Below are 8984 nucleotides of genomic sequence, written 5' to 3'. Positions count from 1 at the left end.
AGGAACAGCTGAGGCAGAAAGTCATGGCTTTGGGCATCCCTTAGACATCAAAGTAAAGATGTTGGGGAGGCAGGTGGGGATAAAAGTATCAAATTAGATCTCTCAGAACTATTACCTTTAAAAATTAAAATCTTAATACTTTTTTGCTTTCAATTCTTTTGCTGAAATTAAAAACTGCGATTACTCTTTGTTTTTATTTCCCTCATTACTGGTAACTTTAACTATATAAATGTATAAATCAGTGGCGTTACTTACATTTACAATGTTCTGCAACCATCACTATTATTTCCAATTTTTTTCATCACCCCAAACAAATGTCTCTGTTTACTGCTTTTAGTAACATCCCACACATTTCATCTACTTATCCTGTCAATTAAAATTTCCAACCATGGCTTTGGGTTTCTCTTTTTCCTCTTAGTTCTATCAACTTTTGCTTCTTGTATTCAGAAGTGGTGTTCTGAGGGTACATAAATATTTCTTCAGGATGAACTGACATCATCATCATCATCATCATCATCATCATCATCATCATCATCATCATCATCATCATCATCATCATTACATAATGCCCCGTTTTATCTCTGGTGATCTCGTTTTCCTTGTCTGATATTAATATAAGCCCATTAATGCTGGATTGGTTTTGCATGCTATATCTTTATTCATCCTTTTATTTCTGTTCCATTTTTTGTTTTTTTTATCCTTTGAGTCATATATATTTTAGATATATATTGCTCCAGTCCTCGTATGGAATTTAAAAATAAAACTGAGTTTATAGTTCATTAAACTTCTGTATCTTACTTTTCTGATTTTAAATAAGCATTTCTCATGTTAGTAAAAAAATGAGTTTACCAATGTTAGTGTCCTACCTAATATCCCATTGACTTAAGTTATTTCCAAATTTTCAGTACCAGATGTAGTACCAAAATAATTCTGTGCTTGCAGATTTCTGTATTTCAGATAATTTGCCTTAGGAAAGATTCTCTAAATGGAACAAAACAGCTCCTGATACATATTGCCAAATTTCTTTTTGGAAAGCACCTACTATAGTGTATTCTACTGTGAACAGTGTAATACCTTCACCAGTATAAGGAAGTATAATTTTTCTTAATTTTTTCTGTGATTGACATTTAAAAAGAACTGATAAGACTATAGGTAACTTTTTTTCTTCAGCTCTTTTCTGTCCTTTGTAAATACCCTACAATGAAGATGAACTACTTTTGTAATCAGAAATGCACACAGATGCATAAGATGAGAGAAAGCAAACGGCTTCCCCCACTGGGGGGCCCCAAACCCTAAGCCAACTATCTGGCACAGCCAACCAGAAGAGGGAGGAGCCAAGGCAGTCATTTACGGCCTCCCAAGAGCATGGCTCCAGATCACAGCGCATAGATCTTCGTGAACGTTCGCTCTTCAATATTCAATCTCTAATTTTTGTTCCCAGAGGCTGGCCACTTTTCCCCTCCCGATCTGAACTCTCTCCTTGCCTTTTCCAAAAAGACACCCTGCACCCACCGTTGGGCTAACATCCTTGTGCCACTGGTTTCTGCAGAAGGAGGCTCTCTTGGTCTATGTTTGCTCTGAACAACCCAAGAGGAATTTAATTTAATTTACCTTTTTTAATTGAAGTATAGTTGACTTACAATGTTGTATTAGTTTCTGGTCAAGAGGTATTTAAAAACAAAACACAGACACAGGGAATGACACTACCTAGAAAGTACGTGCTGTCTCTGAATCCATCCTTCTCCAAACTGCACTGTGGATGACTTATGTCACTTTGAGCCTATGCATTTGTGAAGTGTATGCATGTAACAGTTACTAGAAATGTGGGGGCCAGGAGCCAGGAGATGGGTGCCGCCAAGCCCTCCATACCCATGCCCACAGCCTAGAGACTCCCTCTAAGGCTCTGTTCTGTTATCAGCATCTGTGGTGCCAAAAGGAGAGTCAGCCTCTGTTTATCCTCCTTCACTGGCTCCCCTGGTTTTCCAGAAGCCCCCAAGACTCACAACTAGTGGGCCGGGAGCTAAAACATCCACCCAGGTTTACCAAGCTGTGGCCTGGGACTCTGTCACAAAGCACACCCCGGGGTGGCCTAGCCACGCAGAGCTGCTCCCGGCACGGATGGGCCCTGCATGCCTGCAGGATCTGTAGAGCCAGGCCAGCACCAGCCCGCACTTCCATCATTTGGCAGATTGCCAGGCAAGAGCATCTCCAGTTCTTGTGCAGTATCCTGTGCATGCTGGGGACTGAAAGCTCTTTCTTCTATTTCTGCTCCTTGACAGGTATGTATATCACTCCATCCAAGGCAGTGGGAACACCCGTTTAGAAAAAGGCACACTCTGTGGACAAGACCATGAAAACGGCATTTCTGTCTAGTGAGGCAGCTTGGCTACAGTCATGTAACTATGAGAAAGAGGGGGCAGGAGCATTCTGGCTGAGAGGTGGAAAGGAGAAAGGGCAGCATAGGGTGCAGAGGAAAACGGAAGGGAAGAAGTGATGGGAACCAATGTAATTCACTCCTTCAGTGAGTCACAAAACAAATATTGAACAAGTCATTTAGCAGTAGACACAGAAATGGATGTGCTCATTATTTACCTGGAAGACAGCAACGATTAAAGTAGGATTCAAAGTCATAGTACCCCCTTTGCAAACGATGTGACTGCCAGGGGCTTAACTTCCAGAATATACAAACAGCTCATACAACTCAGTAACAAAAATACAAACAATGCAATCCAAAAATGGGCAGAAGATCTAAACAAATATTTCTCCAGTGGGACATACAAATGGTCAACAGGCACATGGAAAGATGCTCAGTATCGCTAATTATCAGAGACATGCAAATCAAAGCTACAGTGAGGTATCACCTCGCACCAATCAGAATGGCCATCATTAAAAACACCATAAATGATAAATGCTGGAGAGGATGTGGAGAAAAGGGAACCCTCATATACACTGTTGGTAGGAATGTAATTTGGTGCAGCCACTATGGAAAACAGAATGGAGATTCCTTTAAAAACTAAAAATAGACTCATCCTATGATCCAGCAATCCCACTTCTGGGCATATATCTGGAGGAAACGCCAATTCGAAAAGATACATGTATCCAAATGTCCATCAACAGATGACTAGATAAAGAAGATGTGAGATATAGATGATATAGATATAGATATAGATATAGATATATCACACACGTATATATACATATATATGTACATATACATACATACATACATATATACATACACATAGACACACACTGGAACACTACTCAGCCATAAAAAAGAATGTCATCTGCAGCAACATGGATGAACCGGAGATTATCATACTAAGTGAAGTAAGTCAGACAGAGATGACAAATACCTTATGATGTCACTTATATGTGGAATATAAAAAAAAATGATACAAATGAACTTACTTACAAAACAGACTGACAGACATAGAAAACAAACTGATGGTCACCAAAGGGGAAAATTTCTAATTTACATTACCACGACCACCACCACCATTTTATAAAGGAAACAAAGGCTAGATTTGCAAGAATAAAAGGCCTGGATTTCCTTGGCGCCTGCAGCTCCTCCAGTGCCCTCCTGCTGTCGTGCACAGCAGGGGTGACACTCGGAGGCCAGCAGCTTCTCCCAGCAACTCCTTCTGGTGGTTTTGTAGCAGAGTGCCTCCAGGGAGACATCTCCTGTGAACAACTTCACCCACCATGCTAGAGGGCTGATTTCTAGTACGTTCCAGAGGGTGGATGTCCAGCAAGCTCCTCCAGTGTGGCACTGAAGCAACTTGTCTGCCAGTCAGTAGCTGTGACTGAGAATTTTCCAACAAGATCTGCATCTCAGTTCATGGGCTATGGAGCAGCTATTAGATACAGTATGATGCAGTATGCTATCTGCTACTATATATTATATCTGCTACTCCTATGTTCTTTGGCATTCTCTTTACTTCTTACTATCCAATCCCTAGTTGCTCCATTCCCCTGCTATAGATAATAATTCTTTATATTAAGCTTTCTCTGTTCCAATTGCTGTACAATTTTCCTCTCCTGATTGGTCCCAGACTGATACAGAATTTTAAACAAAACCAGATCTCTGCTGTGGCTGTAATGGAGAGGGGGAAATCCCGCTTTTTGAAGGTAAACATTTTGTACACAGGAATAATCTGTTGTATAGGTAACAAATTACTGTTACATATTGTATAAAACAAACTCCAAAAACTAATGAAAACCAGACAGATGGTTCACAATGGCTAGTTTCTTCATATACTTCTAAGAAAAATTTAACAGACCTTTAATTCCCTAAACAAAGGATAAACTAAGGCCAAATTAAGAGAGAGTATCTAGTAGTGGAGTGTATCCAGAAGTGGAGTGTTAGGGGGAGACCAGGAGAAAGGCAATGGCAACTAACCATATTCAGAGTTACAAACATTATGTACATTTTCTCATTTAAAATAGAAAGGTATTTTTTAAAACAGAAGATGCAAGCACTGAGGAAAGAGAACAGGTGACTAATAGGAAATAAGAAGAAAATTAGTGAAATTCATAAATTGTGAAAAACATTTACTTTTCTTTATCTATTCTGTAGAAAAGGTTGCAAATTTTTTAAATGATAGTTTTAAAAAATCAGCAAAGTAGATTCTGGGAAGAAGATACCTAAGTATTTGGACTTCCTTTTTCTTCAATCAGTTCGTTCCCCCTCTGGAGACCAGAACAAAGCTCACATGTACCTTTGAAGCGCAAATTCCTGAAAAGTGGGTGTCAGAAGGCAATTCTCCATAGATCTCTCTGCACATCTTATAAGCAAAGCAGACGGCCCTCTTCTCTCGACCATGTTTTCGAGTATGTTTGGATGGCAAACAGTCTGGGAAGACAGAGATAACATTTCTCTCCAGAGCAAAGAACGGGTTTGCTTCATCATGGAAGATAGAGAAAAGGACAGGCATGTTCACTGTTCATTTAAAGAGTGCAATCCGATCCACTGCATGCCTGTGATGCAGCCCACTGTGTGCACTGGAGTCATCTGACCCTCTTTGCCCTGTGGAACTGGGGTTTAGGAAAATGGTCCAAAAATGCTGTGAGTCTGGCTGTTGCTATTGCTCCAAGTAACAAACTGTCCTCATGGATAAACTGACCCAGGATTCTGATGTCTTCAACCAGCTCCCATGAAACTGTGGCAGGATCTCTTGGTAACCTGAAAGTAAGGTATAATCTCAGACCTTTCACAGATCTTCACAGTGGGTTTCTTATGGAGAACCTATAGTTTGATCTTACATTGTTGTTATTTTTAATCCAATCTGACAACTTCTGCTTCTTAATTGGAGTCTTTCAACTATGTACATTTGATATAATTACTGATACACTTGGATATAAATCTATCATATTTTCCTTTTGCCTCAAGAGCTTCCTTTAACGTTTCTCGGAGCACAGGTTTTTTTGGTTATAAATTATTTCTACATCTACTGGTCTGAAAAGGTATTTCACTTTTATTCTTGAAAGATATTTTTGCTGGGCATAGAATTCAGGTTGACACTTCTTTCTTTCCGTAATTTAAAGACATTCTTATATTGTTTTTCTAGTTCTGAGGGAAAGTCTGCTGTCATTCTTATCTTTTTTCACCTGAAAGTCATCTTTTTTCCCCCTCTGGTAGATTTAAACATTTTTTATTTATGCTAGTTTAAAGCAATTTAATTATGATGCACCTTACTGTGGCTTTTGGGGACTCCTGTTACACATATGTTCGACCACTTCATATTTTCCACAGCTCACTGATACCCTGTTCAATTTTTTTAAGTCACTTTCTTTCCTTTGCTTCACCTTAGAATGTTTTTACTGCATTCTACTGCAGTATCTAAATGACTATTAATGCCACTCAGTGTGTTTTTCATTTTAGAGTGTATTGTTTATCTCTAGAAATTCCTTTTGTGTCTTTTGTACACCATCCATTTCTCTACCCATAACGTTCATGTTTTCCTCTACCTCCTTTAACACATGAAGATACCTTAAGAGCTGACTTAACATGTTTATCTTATGATTCATTCCATCATTGCTGTCCTTTCTGAGTCTGTTTCTATGGATTGATTTTATTTTGGTTGTGGATCCTATTTCCCACTTTTCTGCATGCCTATCTTTTATTGGATGGATGCAGACATTGTAAATTTTGTGTTCTTGAGTGCCATATTTTATTATACTTCCATTAAAGATTGTTGAACTTTGTTCCAGCAAGCTGTTGAGTCACACAGGATAAATTTGGTACTTGCTTTTGAGGCTTGCTTTTAAGCTTTGTTAGGGCAAGTCCAGAACAACCTTTAATTTTGGGTTAATTTTCCCTACTATTCAGGTGATGGTCTTCTAAGGGCTCAGCTAATGCCCTGTGTGCTTTGGTCTCCTCACTCTGGCTGGTTGGAATGTGACGTGCTCTCAGCTCTGTGTAATCCTGGAACTGTCTGTCCTGCTGCTTTCTAGTTCTCTCCCTGGCCTCACAGTTCTCTCTCATACCTGCACTACTCAGTCACAGAGCCAAGGAGATCCCTCTGCAGGTCTCTGGAACTCTCTTCCTGTGCAGTTCCCTGTTTCCTGGCATCCTGCCCCTCCCAAATTCTAATTGCCTTGCTGATCTCCATATTTTAAACTCAGCAACTGTCAGGCTTTATTTGGGGTTCCCCTTCCTGATCTATATCATGGAAACTCCCTCAGTAAGGGAGTCAGCTCAGGCATCATAACACTCATCTCATTACTTTCCCTTCTCTTGGGAATCAGTCCTGTGCTCCCTGTTGCCCAGTATCACAAAACAGCTGATTTAGAGGGGTGGGTATAGCTCAGTGGTAGAGCGCATGCTTAGCATACATGAGGTCTTGGGTTCAAGTCCCAGTATCTCCACTAAAAGAAAAAAAGTTGATTTAAATGCGTTGTCCTGCTTTCTATGTTTACAGTAGAAGGGCAGTTCCTGTAGCAGTTAATCCTTCAAGAGCAAAAGGAGAGTTCTGTAGGATAGATTTTAAATATGTTGCTAGATTTCAGCACCTTGTTTATTGGCAATTTCTGCCCCACCTGATACGAGACATTGAGCTTTTAAAGGTTCTCTATTTTTATCTGTCTTTACTGGACATAAAGATTTACATAGACTTCTCTAATAGTTATTTTAATCTTATCTTTATCTATGGTTGTTTTCTTCCTCATCCCTATTGCTGTGTATTTTTCTTTCTTTTTTTTTCCCCCTTGGTCATGTTTGCCAGAGGTCTGTCTATTCTAGATCTTTCCAAAGAAGCCACTCTTGGTTTTCTTTATCAATTCTATCATTTTTATTTTTTTAATCCATCAAGTTTGATTTTTATTTTTTATGAATTCTTAACTCCCGATTTCATTAAGTGAATTTAGTTGTTCTTTTTCTCGATTCTTTTCTTGAATTTTTATTTTGTTTATCTTCTGTCCTATTTAAGTATTAAAAGCACTACTTATGGCTATAATTTTTTTTTCCTACTTACTGCTTTGACTGCTGTAACTGTGAACCACAGCCCTCATCACTTGTGTAAGACAGAACCAGAACAACACTATCAGTTACTCCATTACAATTGTGCACTGTTTTGCACTTGAGTATCACTTCCTTCTTCAGTCAGAACCTCTCCTCACTTACATTAACCATGGCTTTGAGAAATCAGTTAATCAAAGAGTCATTCCACTTCTCATATCCCATCCCGGGGAACTTCCAAATTCAAAATATAAGAAATAAAAACTGTACACTCATTTCCCCTAATGAGAAGCCATTTCAGGATTGTCTGTGGGGCATTCTCACAAGCTGCTTTATTTGAGGAGAAGGCTTTCCACAGTTTGAGAGTCCCATGGAGACTCAGCTGTGACCCCCTTGCCATGTACCAGGACTCTTAATTTGGGCACCTCATGAGTCACCTTGCTGCTCTCCACTTGAGGTTCCTGGCCCCAAACAGAGAGGTGAGGTACATACTAGGTCCCAGCTCCACTTTCACTGATGTTCTTAATTTTCTCAGGGAAATTAGATGTCACTCACTGAAATCTCTATTTTTCTAATTAGACCTGTATTTCTAGAAACTCTTGGTGAAACGATGTTCTTCATTTAACTTTATCTTTAGCTTTTCCTCTCTTACAATGTTAATTGACTAAAAGGGGGAAAAGAGCAAAGAAGAGTCAATGAATAGAATCCCACTAGGTCCAGAGGACTGGCAAACTTAGCGTTTTCCCTTCTGCAGTCTCTCAGTAGGTGAAATTGGCCTTAGATGGTCATATAAAAACTTTATGAAGTCTATTCATCCTCAGCCTATCTTTATGTCCCTAAGAATTGGTTTAGGAGGAAAAGAATCTCCAAAACTTCAATCACCAGGGGCTGTGATTGTTAGGTCTGTGATCAGAGACAGCCAACCTCTGGCTGGGGACTGAGTTCAGAGATGTGCAAGCAACACACATCCGACCAACCATCGTCAGCTCTCATGGGGTCATCTCAGTCCACACCCATGCCTCCAGCAGCTAAACACCTGTTTCTTATGTATATTCTCATTATAATTCAAATTCTTGTGCATATCTTACAAAATGACATGATTTTCCAAGTGACCACTTTGAGGAGCTTTCAATATGACCCAAATTGTCCATCTTAAGAGCACCTTATAAAAAAAATTTAAAAAATTTAAAAAATTTAAAAAATAAAAAATAAATTAAAAAAAAAAGAGCACCTTAAAACATAGGGGCAAAACAGGTTGAAGCAGCAAATGCAATTAATTATTTAATTCAATATTCAATGGTCAGCTGCTTATGACTAATACGAAGAGCCTTAGAATTTAAGATGGTACAGGCAGACTGTAATCGCAGCCTTCCCAACCTCCGTCAAATAGCACATGCATCACCAGGTCCTCCTTCAGATGCTCAGCCCTGGCTTGAAAGAGTTGATTGGAAGAAGTTGGGAAACAATCTGTGTATTCCTGAGGTCCATCAGACAGAACAAGGACCAAAACAGGCAAACAAAAAGC

The sequence above is a fragment of the Camelus dromedarius genome, chromosome 30 (genome assembly GCF_036321535.1).
Source record: "Camelus dromedarius isolate mCamDro1 chromosome 30, mCamDro1.pat, whole genome shotgun sequence".
Classification (NCBI taxonomy): domain Eukaryota; kingdom Metazoa; phylum Chordata; class Mammalia; order Artiodactyla; family Camelidae; genus Camelus; species Camelus dromedarius.
Note: the sequence above shows the minus strand (reverse complement) of the source record.